The sequence below is a fragment of the Hyperoodon ampullatus genome (genome assembly GCF_949752795.1).
Source record: "Hyperoodon ampullatus genome assembly, chromosome: 12".
Taxonomy (NCBI): Eukaryota; Metazoa; Chordata; class Mammalia; order Artiodactyla; family Ziphiidae; genus Hyperoodon; species Hyperoodon ampullatus.
The window spans coordinates 17,090,677-17,108,088 of NC_136925.1; positions in this window are offsets into that span (position 1 = coordinate 17,090,677).

Sequence of the window (17,412 nt, forward strand, 5' to 3'; positions counted from 1 at the left end):
TCAGTGCAAAACCAAACACAATGTGACAGCCTTGCTTTTGGCAGATGGGATAGCTCTGAAAAATATTTGTATGAAGTTTTTTATTGGAGAAGAGTGACACCTTTTGTAAAAAGAACAAAGCATCCCTTAAATAGTTCTGTTTTATATATTACAATACACCTTCATACCTAGAGGTTTCATGAAGGAATTGGGATAGTCACTAACAATACTTTTTGAGAACAAATGACTCCTGAACAATTTACAGATTAGCTAGTTCTTTTCACTTTTAAAAAAAAAACAGATAACTTGATTTTAGATATCAGAGGTTGAAAGTAGCTGCAGGATTTTTCGATTGAAAGTTCTAATGTGTCTCTTCTTTCTAGTGTGAAAGGCTAATCAGTTTCAGGAACATGCTGACATAGGATTAAGATAAGTTGTGCCTTGTCTTTTAAAATCTTGTAGAATAATCAACCTCTCTAAGTCCCAAGGAGAACAATAGCTTCCTACATGTGATTAAACTAGCAAACAAGTCTTTGACCTGCTTTTTTGGCTTCTATTTTACTTTGATTAGACTTAAAACAACTAAGATAAATGAAGATTTTCTAACCCATTGTACACTTTCCTGTAAATAAAACCTATGCCAAAAATATAACTCTATTATATGAGTAATAGAAATAACTTCACACTGAAGACTAATACTTTGCATATATGTGCCATGGAGGAGCAGAGGGAGGAATTAACTTTAAATGAAATGAATTCGGAATTGAATTCAAGATTTATACATTCTGAGAAAAAAGTATTAAAATATGTGTCTATTCAAATCTATTTTAAGTTGCATAGAAAAATGTCATTCAGTTTGAACTGACTGGAGAATTGGCACCAACTAAATAACTCATATATGTTAGTCACCAGGAAATCTAACTTTTTTTACCAGGAAATATTTCAAACAAATGAAACAAAACTTCAAATAAATTGTACTAAAAAAATAAAAAAAAAAGTAGCCTCTAGCTTTCAGAGATCTGCTCCGTGCCATAACCTGTGTCAGAAGAAGGTTTTCTGAACCCAATAGGTAATCCCTTTCCAAACCAGTTCTATTTCTGTGCTATAGTGAGCCTAGCGGTTTTGGATTTGTCAAGTGAAGCAATTTAGGAATTGCTTCCTGCAGATGGAGATGCATTTTATGGTGAATCATTGTTTTAAAAATAATAAACTCCTGGGAAAGGGGCTTAAAATGATCCCCCCAAATAGCAAAATGTTATGGAGCCGACCTGATGGAATAATTGAGGGGGAGAAACTAATTGAAACTATTGAAACAGCAGGAAAGTTGACTGTTCTGTTTTTTTATCCATTTACTGTAAAAGAAAACTGTTACATCTAATAGAGTGTCCCAAAAAAGTGTTAACTAGGCATCAATTCCTTTTAAAACTACCCTTTACCGTCCGTAAGGTCACTGAACTGAGAAGCTCGCCTCTAGCTGAAGCACCTTTTGATGAAGGCTGGCCATTGTACAGGGTTTTCAAAGAAATAGTCCATTTAATGTGTCAACCAGTTCCAAGAAGAGATTTAGTCTTTTCCAGGACAAAGAACTTGAAAACTTAAACTTTTAATTGAAAAATCCTGAAGCCACTTTCAACCTCTTGTATTTAAAACTCAAATTATCCTTTTCAGGATTAAAGGAAAAAAGAAAAAGAAAAGAGGCACACTTATATCAAAGGTAGCAAAGCAGTGATTTATTATCAGTAGTTCTTTCTTCAGGAAAGCTGTTTTCAGTTCTCTGACCCTTTTATCTCAGTTTTATCAACTTAATACAAAATAATACTCTATAATCACGCCCTAAATATATGTAAATTTGAACCCTAATAGAATGAGTTTCCAGATAGTACTGCAGTTAAAATAGAACCACAGCCTTTCTACTTCAGACTTAGTTTAAGGTGAGAACGCTTTATGTTTAATCATACATTCAGTATAACAATAAGCTAAGGTGAAATATTATGACTCCAAACAAAAGACACTTTGCTAGGGTCAGTCTCTGTTTACTCCTGCTGTCCTCTTAGTACTCCTCCCAGATGGTTCATTTGATAATGAATTATCATCATCATCACCATTGTCTGCAGAACAGTAGTGTGAAAAGGAGCTGCAATGCTTTCTATCTGGTCAGTTCTCTCCTATGGGCATAGCTTTCACTTTCACAATTATCCCCAATAAGCTCACCAAATTGATCTTGGGAACAACAGCTTTTTCATGTATGTTAACTGTATCTCTCTAAGAAAAAAGTATGTGTCCCTTTAAGCTTAAAAAGAACTTTCCCATATCATGTTCCCACACACACGGGTATCTTTTCATGCAGTGATAACAAAAGTAAAATGGACAAATACTTTAGAGCAACCTTTCTCATTTCACTGACATGGTAAGTAACTGATCCAGCACTTTAAATTCTTTAAGTGTTTGAGTCAAAATTTATTTTCCTTCAGCTGCCTCTCCCTCAACACCAACTAACCTTGTAATGCATAGGTTCTCTTAATTTTAATAAAACTCAAATTATTTTTACATTCATATAGTTTATTTTGACACTACATCACATATTCACTAGGATATCCATGGATGCTTCAAATAATATACATGTAAAAATGAACTCATTATATATTCCCTCTATATTCCAAATCTGTATACTTCAATTCCAAGAATGGCATCAAAATCTATGCCATTGCCCAAACCAGAAACCAATCATCAGGTTAGCTAAATATTTTTCCTCTAAGCATGTATCAAGCCATTTCTCTCCATGCCCACTTCCATTGGGTTTATCTACACTTCTGCTCGGATTTCTTTAATAACCTATACAACTGGCTAATCTGTGTATAACTCGAGGTCTGGCAGGAGACAGAAGCCATATACTAACTTAAGAAAGTTGAATATGAAGAATTATTAACAAATAACAGAGTATTAACTCCTAAAATGTAAACAGTGCATTAAAGAGTTTAGGTATAGTGAATGTAGGGACCACTCCCTTCTTCCAGGTCTGAGGAAGAATACTCAGGGAAGGAACAAATTTGGAGCACACACATACACACAAACACACACTGGCGGGTATTTAGACCACCTTCCAGAGAGTGTGGCTACTGGATGTAGAAAAGTTCACAAAGGTGCCACAGGCCTGAAATGAGAGAGGAAGATACCCACTGGGTGCTAAAGAGGCTCTCAGGAAACCAGGCAGGGCACTGCTGACTCATCCTCTGGGATGTGAGGACCTCCCCGAGAAGCCACCCACAGGGCTGCTGCTGAGTCACTAGGGTGCTGCCCACAACACCAAAGGGCCAGCAGAACTCACTGGAAAACCATACTTAGAAGCACTGCTGAAATTTGCTGGGAGTGAGCACCACTGGGTGCCCCCAGCAGGAGTAAGAAGAAGAAAGCACATCAGAACGAGGAAAAAAAATTCTTTCCCTCAGTGTCCCCCCAGTACATTTTCCACACTGTAGCCCTGAAACCTAGCAGGATTGTGGGCCTTCCCAGGGACAGACCTCCATGTCCCCCACATCTTGTTTGTAGAAAAGCTTTAGCCTCCTAGGCCTTCCCCGAGTTCCAAAGAGCAAGGTTATTCAGAGAAGTGAGAAAATGCAGAAACAAAGGAAAATTTTCAAACAAGACAAATTAATAATAGTTTCATCATAAAGCAAAGTCCAGAACCTTTAGTTTCTCCTCAAGGGCTATAGATAATATCCTGAGCCATGTCCTTGAGCTGTTTTGCAGATACTAAAACCCCCGCCAGGTGGAAGAAGTTAACTACCTGCTGACCACCAGCACGGAGACCCCAGACTGGTTGGAACCAAAAGGCTGATGATCGAGATTCCCAACACATCACCCTGTTCCCTCACAACCAACCAATCAGAAGGATGTATGCAAATGGATCACACACCCCACAATCCTCTCCTTCACCTGGCCTTTAAAAACCCTCCCCTGAAAGCCATCAGGGAATTTGGGTCTTTTGAGCAGGATCTGCCCGTTCTCCTTGCTTGGTGCCAGGCTGGGTGCCCTGCAACAAATGCTGCATTTTCCTTCACCACAACCCAGTGTCAGTAGATGGGCTTTCACGTTTGGGACAGTAACAGCCCTAGAATAAAAATTCTAAAGCATAATATGACTACTTCCCTGCCCCAAATCCTTCAACTGGGTAAAAGGAGAGAAGCGTGGAGAAGTAAGTGCAGGAGATGATGTGGAAAGTCAAGCACTGATGTTGATATCTGAAATTTTAATTATTGAGTCAGAAACGAAGTCATCTCACGTGAGTATGGGTTACAGGGCTTAGAGACTGGGAAAGATCTGAACAACCGTTTTGTGGAAGGAGGAAAGGAGTCAGATGAACAGAGAATGTGATCTGGACTAACGTAAATGTGCAGGCTATGCTACAGCGAGGGAGCTGCAAAAGACAAAGACTTGAACTGGGCTTGGGACTGAGGAAATGAACTCTTGTGCAGAGTCAGTAGTGAATGGCAAACTCCTCATAACTGTGTGCCCAACTTTGTATATGACCTTCAGAATTATGAGCTAATATACCATGTCATTCAAGAGATAGACACTAAACATCTTGCCAGTCAATAATATCTGGTCTGTATGGTTCAGGACACTGACTCTGCATAAGGAGATCTGGGACAGTTCCAGACGTCACCTTCTTGCTCTATTGGCAGAGATGCAAACTGTAGTATAAGAGCAAGCCTGCATAAGTATAAGAGTATAAAAGGGAAGAACTCCTCTAAATTTCTTGCTTTTTTTCCCAACCCAAAATTAGAGCATAAAGATTTGAGGAAAAAGAGGACCTGAAATAAGTGACAAACTGCAAAAAAAAATTACATTTCTTGTTACAGATTCAACAATGTAGCAATGCTCATAAAAATGTTTCAGTGTTCATAAATGTGTGTCCTTTAGAGTTGTTATTTACTATTCCTTATGTTTGTGAGGAATAAATCCTCCCCCACAGCAATTTTGTAAATAGTCCTTAACATTAGAAAAGAACAACCATCAACATTGCAGGCCATGCTTCCACCTTCCGACAACAGTTGAACTCACTATGGAAATAGCTGAGTAGAAACTGTATGTGTGTGAACGTGACTGAGGTCAGGGGAGCATGTAAAACAACAATTTGTTGGTTTAAACATTTTAAGAGAATTTTTTGTTTCTTTTCAGTAGGAGTTAAAATCGCATTTTAAAAGCTTATACCAACTCTCCTAGCCTTAAATAGCCTCCAAATAGGCACATTATCTTTACAGGAAATTATCTGAGAACTCCAGAGCTTCATAAGCATTGCATTTACTGATAACATTACATTAAATCCTGTCCCAAATGCCCGTATGGTGCACGGGACTGGAAACTGGCTAATTTTGCAATGAACACAGAGTAAGAAAACTAGTCTGAAATCATTTCTTGGACACAAAGTCTAATCTCAAGACCCCAAGATACTATTTTTAATTGGGGGATGTATGAAATGATGCATTCTAATGCACTATTTTATTTTCTCACCCATCAATATCCTTCTTTCCCAGCCCATTTCTCTTTATTGTTTTTTTCCCTACTTCTTTGCATCTTTTTTTTTATATTTGGTAACAGCTTTATTAAGATATAATTCACATATAATTTGCCCATTTAAAGTGGACAATTCAATAATATTTAGTATATTCAGATTTGTATAACTATCACCACAATCAATTTCAGAACTTGAAAATCACCCAACAAAGAAAACCTGTACTGTTAGGCTATTACCTCCTAATCCTTCCACCTCCAACCCAGCCCTAGACAATCGCTAATCTATTGTTTCTATAGATTCCCCTATTCTGCAAATTTCATATAAATTGTTTTCTGTCAGTTGATGGACATTTGGTTGTTTTTGTCTTTTGGGTTATCATGAGTATGTGATGAACATTCATTATGAGTTTTTGTTTGGACATATGTTTTCATTTTTATTGGCTTTTTGCCTAGGAGTCAAATTGTTGGGTCAAATCAGACCACTTCTCTTTGTATCAGATTCCATTCTATAGCTTCTATGCCATCATTAACTGATTCAGGCTCAATTAATTTTATGTTTCACCTGTGTGCCCTCTTTTCCCTAAAATATAATGAATAGCTGATCAGTGTCACTTACTGTGCTAGGCACATTTTCATGCATATCTCATTTAATTTATTTAGCTTATGGCTACTTTTACTATGTTAGCTCTCTGTTTGGGGTTTGATATTTTCTGAGTCTCCTCCCTTGGAAGCAGGGCTTTAACTCCATTTCATAAGGACAAGTGGGTCCAAAGCAAAAGAAATGGAAAAGATGTCTCTTGCTGGGAAGGAATTTCTGATCATTTTTCTTTATCAATGAAGAACTTTTGTAAAATGAACCATGGTTTTAAGAGAGAGAAGGAGGGAAAGAGGGAGAAAAAGAGAGAGATTATAACATAAATTCAAATTTTCTTCGCAAAATACCCATGAGATAGAATCTGTAGCTCGTAGAACAGGAAGAAACAAAAATATTTTACATCTTTTGTGAATTATTCCTGTTTTAGGTATGTTTTATATTTTCTTCACATGTGAGTCTGTGACTTTTATTATTGCTCTTATCATTTTCCATCTTCTTTGTTTCTGCCTTTAGTAAATTCTTTCCATATAAAGTAAAAAGCTCCTGAAACAGAAGGACATTTTCTCCGGCCTCTCTGTTCATGGGTAGATTATACAGGCGATGTTTCTCCTAGTTCACTTTCCAGACCACCTTAAGATAATTTTCATTTTGATTTTTTTCTATTATTTTCAGGTTTGGCTACTTTTAAAAAACAAAAGTTAATGAAAAATGTCCATTCTGATGGCATGCCTTGTTGCAAGAAATAGCATCTTTTAGGCAGCTTTGTCTTAGAGACAGACAAAACAACTATGTGTGGTGCTGGGACAGCAAGTCTCCACACACAGCTGAAAACTTCTTTGAAAGGAATTCAAAAATGTGAAGGAATTCTGGGGGTGGGGGTATTGCTCTGTGGTTGTAGTTTGGGAAATTCCTGAAAGCAGAATGACAGTCCCTCTTGAACCACAGCTACTCAGGATCTCTTTTGCATTCTTCCCTAAGCCTGTGATGTGTGCTATAAATAGAAGAGCCTATGAAGAGGGATGGGCTCTTTTTGCCAACAGTCATTTTATTTTTCAGAAGTGTCTAGAGACGTTATTCATAAGGATTCATTCCTGCACACTTTCCTGCTGAGAATCTCCCTCTCTTGACACTGTGGGTGGTCAGCTTTGAAATCCACTAATGATCTGTGAGATACAGAGAGTGCAGAGTTATTTATTTTTTAAGTTAATACATGAGGAGTCCTTTTAGTTCTAGAAGGTTTTCAGGCATCTGGCTGTGCTATGTAAATAGGGAGCATCCTTTTCAAGTCAGCGTCTTTGATTTTGTTAGTCAGCTAACTTTTCTAAAGGTAATTTTTAATAACCATAGAAACTTAATGACAATCATTTGATATGCTGACTGTATTGTGACTTGTAATCAAATACATTGTAGCAGTTATAGTGCAAAATATACAGATGTTTGCATACACTTAGATGAGTGTTTTTTTTAACGTTTAAAATGAGTGAATTTTTTTCTGCTTCATGTTGTTGTCAAGTGTAAAATATAAGTGCAATAGACCCTATATGGCATTAGTAAAATAAAAACCCTCTAATCTTTGTACTTTGATGGGTAAATATCATGTTTTCAGATGTACATTAGTCAAAAGTCAAAATGTTGCCCCAAAAAAGAAAGAAAATTATAATGCCCTGGCATCCTGCTAAGAACACAGTAGTAACTAGTGCCCATCAAGCTTTTACTCTGGAGAGAAAATTAGTCTCTGGAGAGCTGGTTTAAGCTCAAATAGGCTATGCAAGAGGATCACCTGATAACATTTTTTAACTGAAGAATCTCGACCTCACCCCAGATCTCCTAAATCAGAATCTCAGAGAGCAAGGGGAGCTCAGGAATGCACATTTTAAGATCTCACGGGAGATTCACTGGCAACATTATGTAGTTCAGGCCAGCTTTTAGAAGCCACCGACATCTGAATCCATGCATTACAGAACTAAGACTTTAAAATCCTTGCTACCGCCTAAATTCTCTTGTCACATACACATGCTATGTCTTACAGAGACTAGTATATGCACTTATGTTGTCTCCCCAACAAGAACAGAAGTAACGCTTATTTATCCCATGGCACATGGCTCTGTCAGTGACAGAAGATACTGGTTGACAGCAGTTGGCAATAAATACAGTATTCTGGAGTACAGGTAAAATCTTCCCCAACATCTAAGCTCTCTCCCAAAGCTACTTTCCATTCAGAAAATTGTCCTGGCTTCCTTAGAGGAAGATTTGCAAAGCAGTTTTCTAGATGGTTTGCATATTCCATGTGGATAATTCTTCCATAACTAATTAAACAGTGCCCAATAAATTCACAGCAACATTACAACATCTGGAGTAAACTGAGTGAGGGAGGGTGACATTGTTTTAATCATAATCCAAAAATAGACTGTTACACAGGGTCCTTCAACCTCAGGGCACTCACTTTCCTGGTCGACACTGCCATTTGCTTCAGGGTATAGAGAGGTACTGAAGTGAGTTACATGACAGCAAAAACAGCTGACTTGCTGGCTTCTGAAGAAGTTAGGATTTAGGAATGAGATCTTTGGCAAGATCTAAATAGGAGTAACCTTTAGATTCTGGTGTGACACAGCTGGTAGCAAAGAACTATTTTATTAAAACTATTGGTGAAGTATCTGGCTCTCCAGGAAATCTTTTGGTATTTGAAGGTACAATTTGAAGTGAAGTGTATACAGGTACCATCATCTGGCAAAATCTCAATTTGTTAAAGCTGACTCTTTCTAATAACATAGTAATGAAATACCAAGATGGGCCAGAGGGCTTTGGACCCTTGCCCTTGGTTAGCCAGAGAAGGCATTTTCCCCTTTCATAGATTGTTTTCTAGAGAATTTTTAGTTCACTCTCTGCTCTAGCTGTCTACTGATGTACAATGCACACAATTGTCATCTTCCCATGAATTTATACAAGCAAATTCTCCTAACAGCTGATGAAAACAAAAAGGAAATGAGGCTTGATTTATCAATGGAACATGATTAAAATTAGTGTTTTCCTTGGTTTAACATAAAAGCATCTTATGTTGTCTATATGATTGATTATATTAAATCAATCAATATTTAGATTTGTTTGACTTTCATATATGTGGTGTTCTCCTTTACTATAGAAAGAAAAATTTGATCTAGAATGCAGCTTTCAAGAGTGTTATACTCCTACACTTTGTCCTAGAAAACATATGCTTAATGCTGAGCTTTTAACTCCAAGTTAGGTGGGTGGGGGCAAACTTACATTAGATTTATCCATAGCCCCAAACAACATTAAGCTCCTAATTAACCTTTAAGTCACACCAGAAGGCATCTCTGTACCTGCCAGGTGGTCTGGCTATTCTTTCACCACTATTTTCAGGCAAGAAGGCACAATATTGGCTCAAGAGTCCTCAAAACTTTGTTTTGTTGCCCCCAAACAGAAGAGTTTGTCTAGGGTGGTGACATTGATTTTTAATTTTTTTCCCAACTCTAGAAACCTATGAGATTTTCTACTATTTGTAAACTGCTAAGCAAGTTGCCCTGAAAGTTATAAAATGAGTAAATTACTGATCACTTACAGGATCACCTATGTGTTGGCAAATCTGAAGGTCTCAAAGCCTCACCCCACCAAAGCCAGCTTTACCAGCTACATGATACATACCTTCTCCATAGTGCTTCATCCCATTAAAGTTGTAAAATAATATAAAGAATAGACATTTTAGGAAAGGGAAACCTCACCAGATTTCCAAGTGGGGTATTCATTAGTATGAAAGAATATGATACTTTCCTGTGAGCAAATTTATTTTGGACTAAGGGGATTAAAAGATGTACAGAAGCTATCGAGAGACCAGAAAGATGAGAAGGACAAGAGAACAATTCCATAGTGTGGGTAAAATCTAAAACCAGATTGGGAGGAGTCTGAGTCATGAAGACAAAATATGTTAGTTTACTAATTTTCAGTGTGGTCCTGGCACCTACCCTTAAGAGTTAACAGTCATGTTTAGAAGATAAGATGAAAGCAGGAAAGATAAAAACCTAGATCCATATATGGCAAGGTACGTGGTGGACCGAGGTAACAAGGAGAAAGGGAAAAAAATGGAAGGAAAGGACACCAATATTAAATGGACTTCATTTTACTGCAAGTGACAAAACCACAACTCATATTGGCTTAAAAGCCAAAAGGGGGTTATGATACCTAGCTTATAGAACTGTTGTGTATTGGTTGGATCTAATACCCAACTAATATCATCAATAATCTATCTGTCTCCCCCAGTCTCTAATATTTTCATTTCTACATATTAGTTATTTATTCTCAGCCCTCTGGATAAGCAGATGCCACCAGCACTTTGGCCCTGGGGTCCATCCTGCACTAATCACTGTGATTGACACCAAGAGGTGGTCTGCCCCTCCCAATAAGGGGGCTGAGATTCTTGAGGGCTGGGGGTCTGGAAGGGAAAACTAAAACTACTGTTACTTTAAAAGGGGAATAGATGCAGGGAAGGCAGAAACCACAGATTTAAGTCACTCTCCCCTCTGGAGAGTGTTTCCCCAGCAGGTGAGAGGAGTATTTTTCCTGAGCTTTTCTTTCACAGGTGACTCTGGGCCTGGGGCCACCAAGCTAAAGTCTAAGCTGGAGAGCTGTGTAGTCATTACAGCTCCCCACTGTGTTTTTATTTCCTAATTACCAGAACGGTGTCTCTTGGAGGACTTGTCCTCTGTGGAGAAGGTTAGCCCCAGCTTGAAATTCTCCTCTGAGCTTGGAGCCTAAAATGGATTTTTCTAGTAGATATTTGAAGCACTTTATTGAGGCATCACCACACCTATTTAATGAAGCCCTGAAAAGGCACCTTAGGTGAAATAAAAGATGATTTAAATAAAAAATAAAGATAGACTGCTTAAAATAGAATGTATGGCTTTGGACAATCTAAAAAGCCATTAATCTTCTTTCAATGTAAAGTACACAGCTAAAAATACTCATAAGTTTAAAATCACAGAAAGAGAAAGAGAGAAGAAAAAACTCCACTCACTAGACAAGACACAATTGTTAATTTTATTTGTGTGTGGGGGGGTATGTGTGTGTGGGTATGTGTGTGTGTAAAAGATCATTTTTTGTTTTCTGATTGGTTTTATAATTGCTTTTCCCTTCTCAGTGATAGTGAAACTTGGTTTTGTGACTGTCCAAGGCTGTACTCGGGCAAGCAGTGCCAGTTTGCAACTTGTGAAAGCAACCCATGTAGAAATGGTGCCACCTGTGTTCCTAAATCCGGGACAGACATTGTCTGCCTCTGTCCGTATGGAAGGTCTGGTCTCCTCTGCAATGAAGGTAAGAGCTTTTCATTATTGGGCATAAGCACAGGTAGAAGGGGGTGGAGAGGAGAGAAAGTCACTCAGAGAAATCAAGGACAGTACCTGACTGAACAAATCCATCAAATCCTTTCCTTGGTTCTTTTCAAGTCAGTCAAGACAAGATCTATTAATGAGATGGATCACTGAGCAGGTATTTCTTATACCCACTGAGTAACTATAAAGGAGGTAATAAGTTTTCCCTGAGGTTAGACTACAGAAAATCGCTGTATAATAAAATCTCCATGGCATTCTAATGCTCAAAGAGTAGCAAGGAAAATCAGAAAAATACATAAGATCAAATTATTTTACATCATTTTGGCAAACTGAGGATATAATATTAACAAATCTATGTATTGTAGACAAGTTGTTTTTATTTAAAGATAACAAAACCCATGGCATGGTTATTATATCCCAAGAAACTAAATCAGAAATACAAGCCATGTTCCTCTCTTTAGGAAAATCCAGTATGTAGAAACCCTTTATTACAAAAATGTACAAGAAGCTATAATACAAAATAAGAAGCAAATTGCCTAAGAATATAATATTTGCTTTGATATACAGAAATAAATTCTGTAAATATTTTCAGAAATAATTAAAAGTATTTGGTATTGGGCTTCCCTGGTGGCTCAGTGGTTGAGAGTTCGCTTGCCAATGCAAGGGACACGGGTTCGTGCCCTGGTCCAGGAAGATCCCACATGTCACGGAGCGGCTGGGCCAATGAGCCATGGCCGCTGAGCCTGCGCGTCCGGAGCCTGTGCTCCGCAGTGGGAGAGGCCACAACAGTGAGAGGCCCGCGTATCGCAAAAAAAAAAAAAAAAAGTATTTGGTATTAATATTGAATCAACTCAGGACTGGACTTATTTCATCTTCATTTTCACCATAAAGATTAAAAAAACGTTTACCCCTTTGACACTAGTGGTATTCGTTGCCAAATTTTAGACTAAGTCTCCCAAAGTGAGCGCAGACCCTACATCCTGGGAAACACACACAATGACACTAACACATCCAGACTGTGCTGACTCATCAAACAGCTGGGGCCGCACACCTGACGGTACAGGCGTGAAAATTGAAACTAGAATAAAGAAGAATCCGTGACCAAAAAGTATTGACGGTTTTGATACGTACATCTTTAAAGGGAACTAAGAGAACAGACTTGATGCATAGCTGAGAGAGGGGCCCTGCTGTGCGCATGGCAGAACCACGTTAGATGCGAGCTTTATCTTTGCAATGATCATCGTAGACAGACGGAACAGAAGTCTTGCCCTTCCCTATACAAACCTCATGCTTCCTAGACATAATCATTCCATTTAGATAAAAGCTATTGGAAAATGTAATTGATGGCAATAAATTTGATTACTAAAGGATATCAGTTTCGCTTCCTGCTTAAAAATGACTGACCATATGAAATAAGAAATGAAGATTTACAAGAATATCTTCACGTATTTACAAAAAACTTCTTATTTATTCCCCTCTCTTAGTCTCATTAGGGTTCCAAAGATGCAAAGATTTATGAATGATTGACACAGAAAAGATCACGCCAAGTTTATTAGGCTCTTTGCCTCAGTGTTAGTAAGAAGAAATTCCTGCATGTTCCCATCCAGAGGAATGTCTCAAAATAATTAGCCTATCCAGGGGCTTCTCTGGTGGTGCAGTGGTTGAGAGTCTGCTTGCCGATACAGGGGACACGGGTTCGTGCCCCGGTCCGGGAAGACCCCACATGCCGCGGAGTGGCTGGACCCGTGAGCCATGGCCGCTGAGCCTGCACGTCCGGAGCCTGTGCTCCGCAACGGGAGAGGCCACAACAGTGAGAGGCCCGTGTACCGCAAAAAATAATAATATAAATAAATAAATAAATAATAGCCTATCCATTAATGTTTCTACAAATGTGCCAGATCCATTTGAGAATCCTGCCCTTATAGAGCTTACCTTCTGACTGAGAAGATAAAAAGAAAATAGAAATGGCTCGAGACACCATATAAATGTTATGAAGAGAATTATGAATGAAACAAGGATGAAGAGGGTGGCTGGGGAGGGTCGTCGGTCTCACCGCAAGAAAGACTCCAGGAGAGGGGAGGTCAGTGCTGAGGCATAAAGAATAAGGAGGAAAGACAAGTCTCCAGGCAGAAGGTTCAGAAAATGGAAAAGCCTAAAGAGAGAGCCTGAGCCTTTTGAGGAATGAGGCACTTCCACGGCTGGGGCACACGGAGGAAGGCTTAGACTCTGTTTCTGGAGTACTTAGGAAGCCATGGCCGGCGGGTTTCAAACAGGCACATGGTTTATAGGTATTTGCTTAAAGCATTTTGATTTTAGAGATTGATTTTAGAAGGCTTCTTTCTCTGATCCTGACAAAAGATAATTTTGCCTAAGACAAGTGGGATGGCAGTAGAGAGTGAAATAAGTGAACTTGAGATCGGTTCTGGGGACAGAACTGGAAACTTAGTGGAAAAGTAAGTGTGAGAAGGGCTGAGTCAGGAACAATGTCTGGATTTCTCTTTGTTGGTTCGTTTGAACTGCAGGTAGGTGGTGGCACCCAAATCGTTGCTTGGACCATTCAGGTGCCAACCTGACCTCCAGGGGGTTGTCCAGAACATGCTGAATATATGTTTACTCATTAGAGAAAAGCATAGAGCAAACCAATTGAGCATGATTCTTGCCCAGTTACAACTACACATGAGAACAGGCACAGAAAAAACTGAGACTCCCTTTCTTATCTTGACCTTTTTGTTCATACCAGAGGATTAAGAACTCAGCTTGTTTAATCAGCAATTGTGTTTGCTATATATCACTTTTCTTTCAAATTTTAGCCATGTCTGCCATGCTAATGTATTCTTCGGGGAATAATAGAAAATATAATTATGACATTTCCTACCTTGTTGATGTTTCACTGGGGAATTCGTTTCCGGTCAATCGCAGCAGTGCTGATGGAGATGAACACTGGAAATGAAAAGCTCCAGCTGCCTTATTCGTAAAGTGCTTGACTCTCCTCAGCCACACTTCCTGTGGCCTGTTCCTACCAGGAAAAAACTCTTCTTGTTTTCTTAACCACACGTATTTCTAAAGACAAAAGGGAGATGCTTTCTCTTGTCTCTTGCCCTCTTGTGTCCCCTCTATAAATATTTCTTAATTTACCTTCTCCTCCCAACCTAGGTCACTCATTGGACACAGGTTTTGAAGAAAGCAGCACCATCCTGATTGCAAGCCCAGGCCCTGCAATCGGTGTGTTGGGTTCAAATCCCCATTCTCTGCTGACTAGTCAGCAGAGTGATCTCAGGAAAGTCACTGGGTCTCTTAGAACTTCAACTTCAGTGAATGTAATAATAGAGCCTACCTTAGACATTCAGTGAGAATTAAGTGAGATCATTCATGTAGAGTGCCTAACACATTACTGATCATATAGAAAATGCTTTTGGAGTAAAATAATGCCATTTGCAGCAACATGGATGGACCTAGAGATTATCATACTAAGTGAAATAAGTCAGAGAAAGACAAATACCACTTATATGTGAAATCTAAAATACAACACAAATGAACTTATCTACAAAATAGAAACAGACTCACAGACATAGAGAACAGACTTGTGGTTGCCAAGGGGGAGGGGGGAGGGAGGGAAGGATTGGGAGGTTGGGATTAGCAGATGCAAACTATTATATAGAGGATGGATAGACAACAGGGTCCTACTTTAGAGCACAGGGCACTATATCCAATACCCTATGATAAACCATAATGGAAAAGAATGTATATATATCTGAATCACTTTGCTGTACAGCAGAAATGAACACAACATTGTAAATCAGCTATACTTCAATTTTAAAAATACTTTTGTTTTTTAAGGGTGTCAAGCCAAGATTCTCACATGCGCTGTGAACTGCCACATCTTAATGTGGGAGAGGAGGCTGGATCTCCATCCCACCTAAAAAGGAAGCTCCCTAGGATGTCAAAGGAAATCAAAATTAATCTCCTTTTAAGAATTTTTCTAAGTTGGTGACACTCTTCACAGTGACTGGAGACAAGCCAGGGTATCACAAAATCAGGGAGGAAAGTGGCACCCCAGTGACAGATAATCATCAGGCTGTTTAAGGACATGATGATACCTCTATAAAGCAGCTTAATGTCAGGCTGGCATTTTGTGATGGCATACTTCAAACAAGTGTAATTTTATGTCATGTAAGCTTATGACTCTTGACAGCATCTACTCTGATAAGATCCAGCTTTTTCTCTCCAACTCAACAGCTGCTGGATTGCCCTGCTGTTCACATGACCTCAGTATCCTTCCTTTCCCACCATGTTTAAATCGTGTGTTTTCTAGCTCCTGGTTACAAAGAAGTGTTGAAAAGCTCAAGCCCAATCCCAGAGGGGAGTAAGGAGATAGTGGATTGTGGCCACACAAAAAAGCACTCAGGAAAGTGATTGCACTTGCTCTGGGTTGAAGGCAACCCTTGAGAAGTCTGCATTTTCTCTTCCTTAAGAACTGAGAGAATAGCCTTTCCTTTTGTTCAGTGGGAAGGTGCATACTCCCTGCCTTTCACTTTTTTTTCTATCTGTAAAGAAAAAAATTTAGATTGACACATATAAAAAGGCAGCAATTAAAATAAGTACATGGCTCAACATACACCGAAATGCTTGTGAGAAGTAGCCTTGATGGATGCCTGCCAACGAATCCACTGGCACATGGATTAGCACCTTTCTACTGTTTATGCAAGAGGCAATTCCAGCAGAGAAAAGTCACAGCTATTGTTCCAATAATTATTACAAGTACTTTGTGTCTATAAGCAAATGAGTCTTTTAAAATGTATACAAAATTGTCCAGGAAATATTTTCTGGTGAATGTCTTTCATGAGGTTTATATGTATCTATAATTAATGCTATAATTTTTCTCTAAAGGCATTATGCTTCCCACCAATGATTGGTGTTGGATTTAATTATCTATATGTACACACACACACATACAGAAATACATTCACACACACACGCACATACCCATCGACTAAAAACAATGAGATAAAAACGTATTTGGGGGATTTCCTTGGTGGTGCAGTGGTTAAGAATCCACCTGCCAATGAAGGTGGGACATGGGTTGGATCCCTGGTCTGGGAAGATCCCACATGCAGTGGAGCAACTAAGCCTGTGTGCCACAACTACTGAGCCTGTGCTCTAGAGCCACGAGCCACAACTGCTTAGCCCTCCTGCCACAACTACTGAATCCCGCATGCCTAGAATCCGTGCTCTGCAAGGAGAAGCCACCACAATGAGAAGCCTATGCACCACAATGAAGAGTAGCCCCCACTCGCCACAACTAGAGAAAGCCCACGTGCAGGAACGAAGACCCAATGGAGCCATAAACAAACAAACAAACAAATAAATAAATAAAATTTATTTTAAAAATTAAAAGGTATTTTGACTTGGGGAATTATACCAGTTCTGGCAGAGTCTGCTAGTTGTTTAGCCAATATATTCTCTCCTTTTTTGTTAATACACCCCCGATTTTATTAGGAGCAGTAATGTACCCAGCTGAAATGCCTCAGCCTCCCTTAAAGCTGAGTGCAACGATGGGACTAAATTATGAACAATCAGATGTAAGCCGAAGTATTTCCGAACCTCTGGAAAAACTCCTTAAGAGCAGAATGACCCCTAACCCTCTTTTCTTAAACCTGGAATGTGGATGAAATGATTCAAATTCCAAAAATCATCATGGATCACAAGGCAACCTTGAAAATGGAAGATATATGCTAGGATAGTGAAGCAAAAACATGAAATAAGCCTAAATCCCTGATAACTAGAAAACTATAACACCAGCCAGGGATTGCCCACTATCAGACTTTTGTTAATGAGGGAGAAATCATCTATTTGGCTTATGCCTCTGTTATTTTGCTATGTGGTATCTACTATATGTAGTTAAACCTAATCCTCACTAATACAATCAGTGTCAAAATTTCCCCAAATTTTATAATCTGATATGTTTTCTCAAATATTTCTGATTTT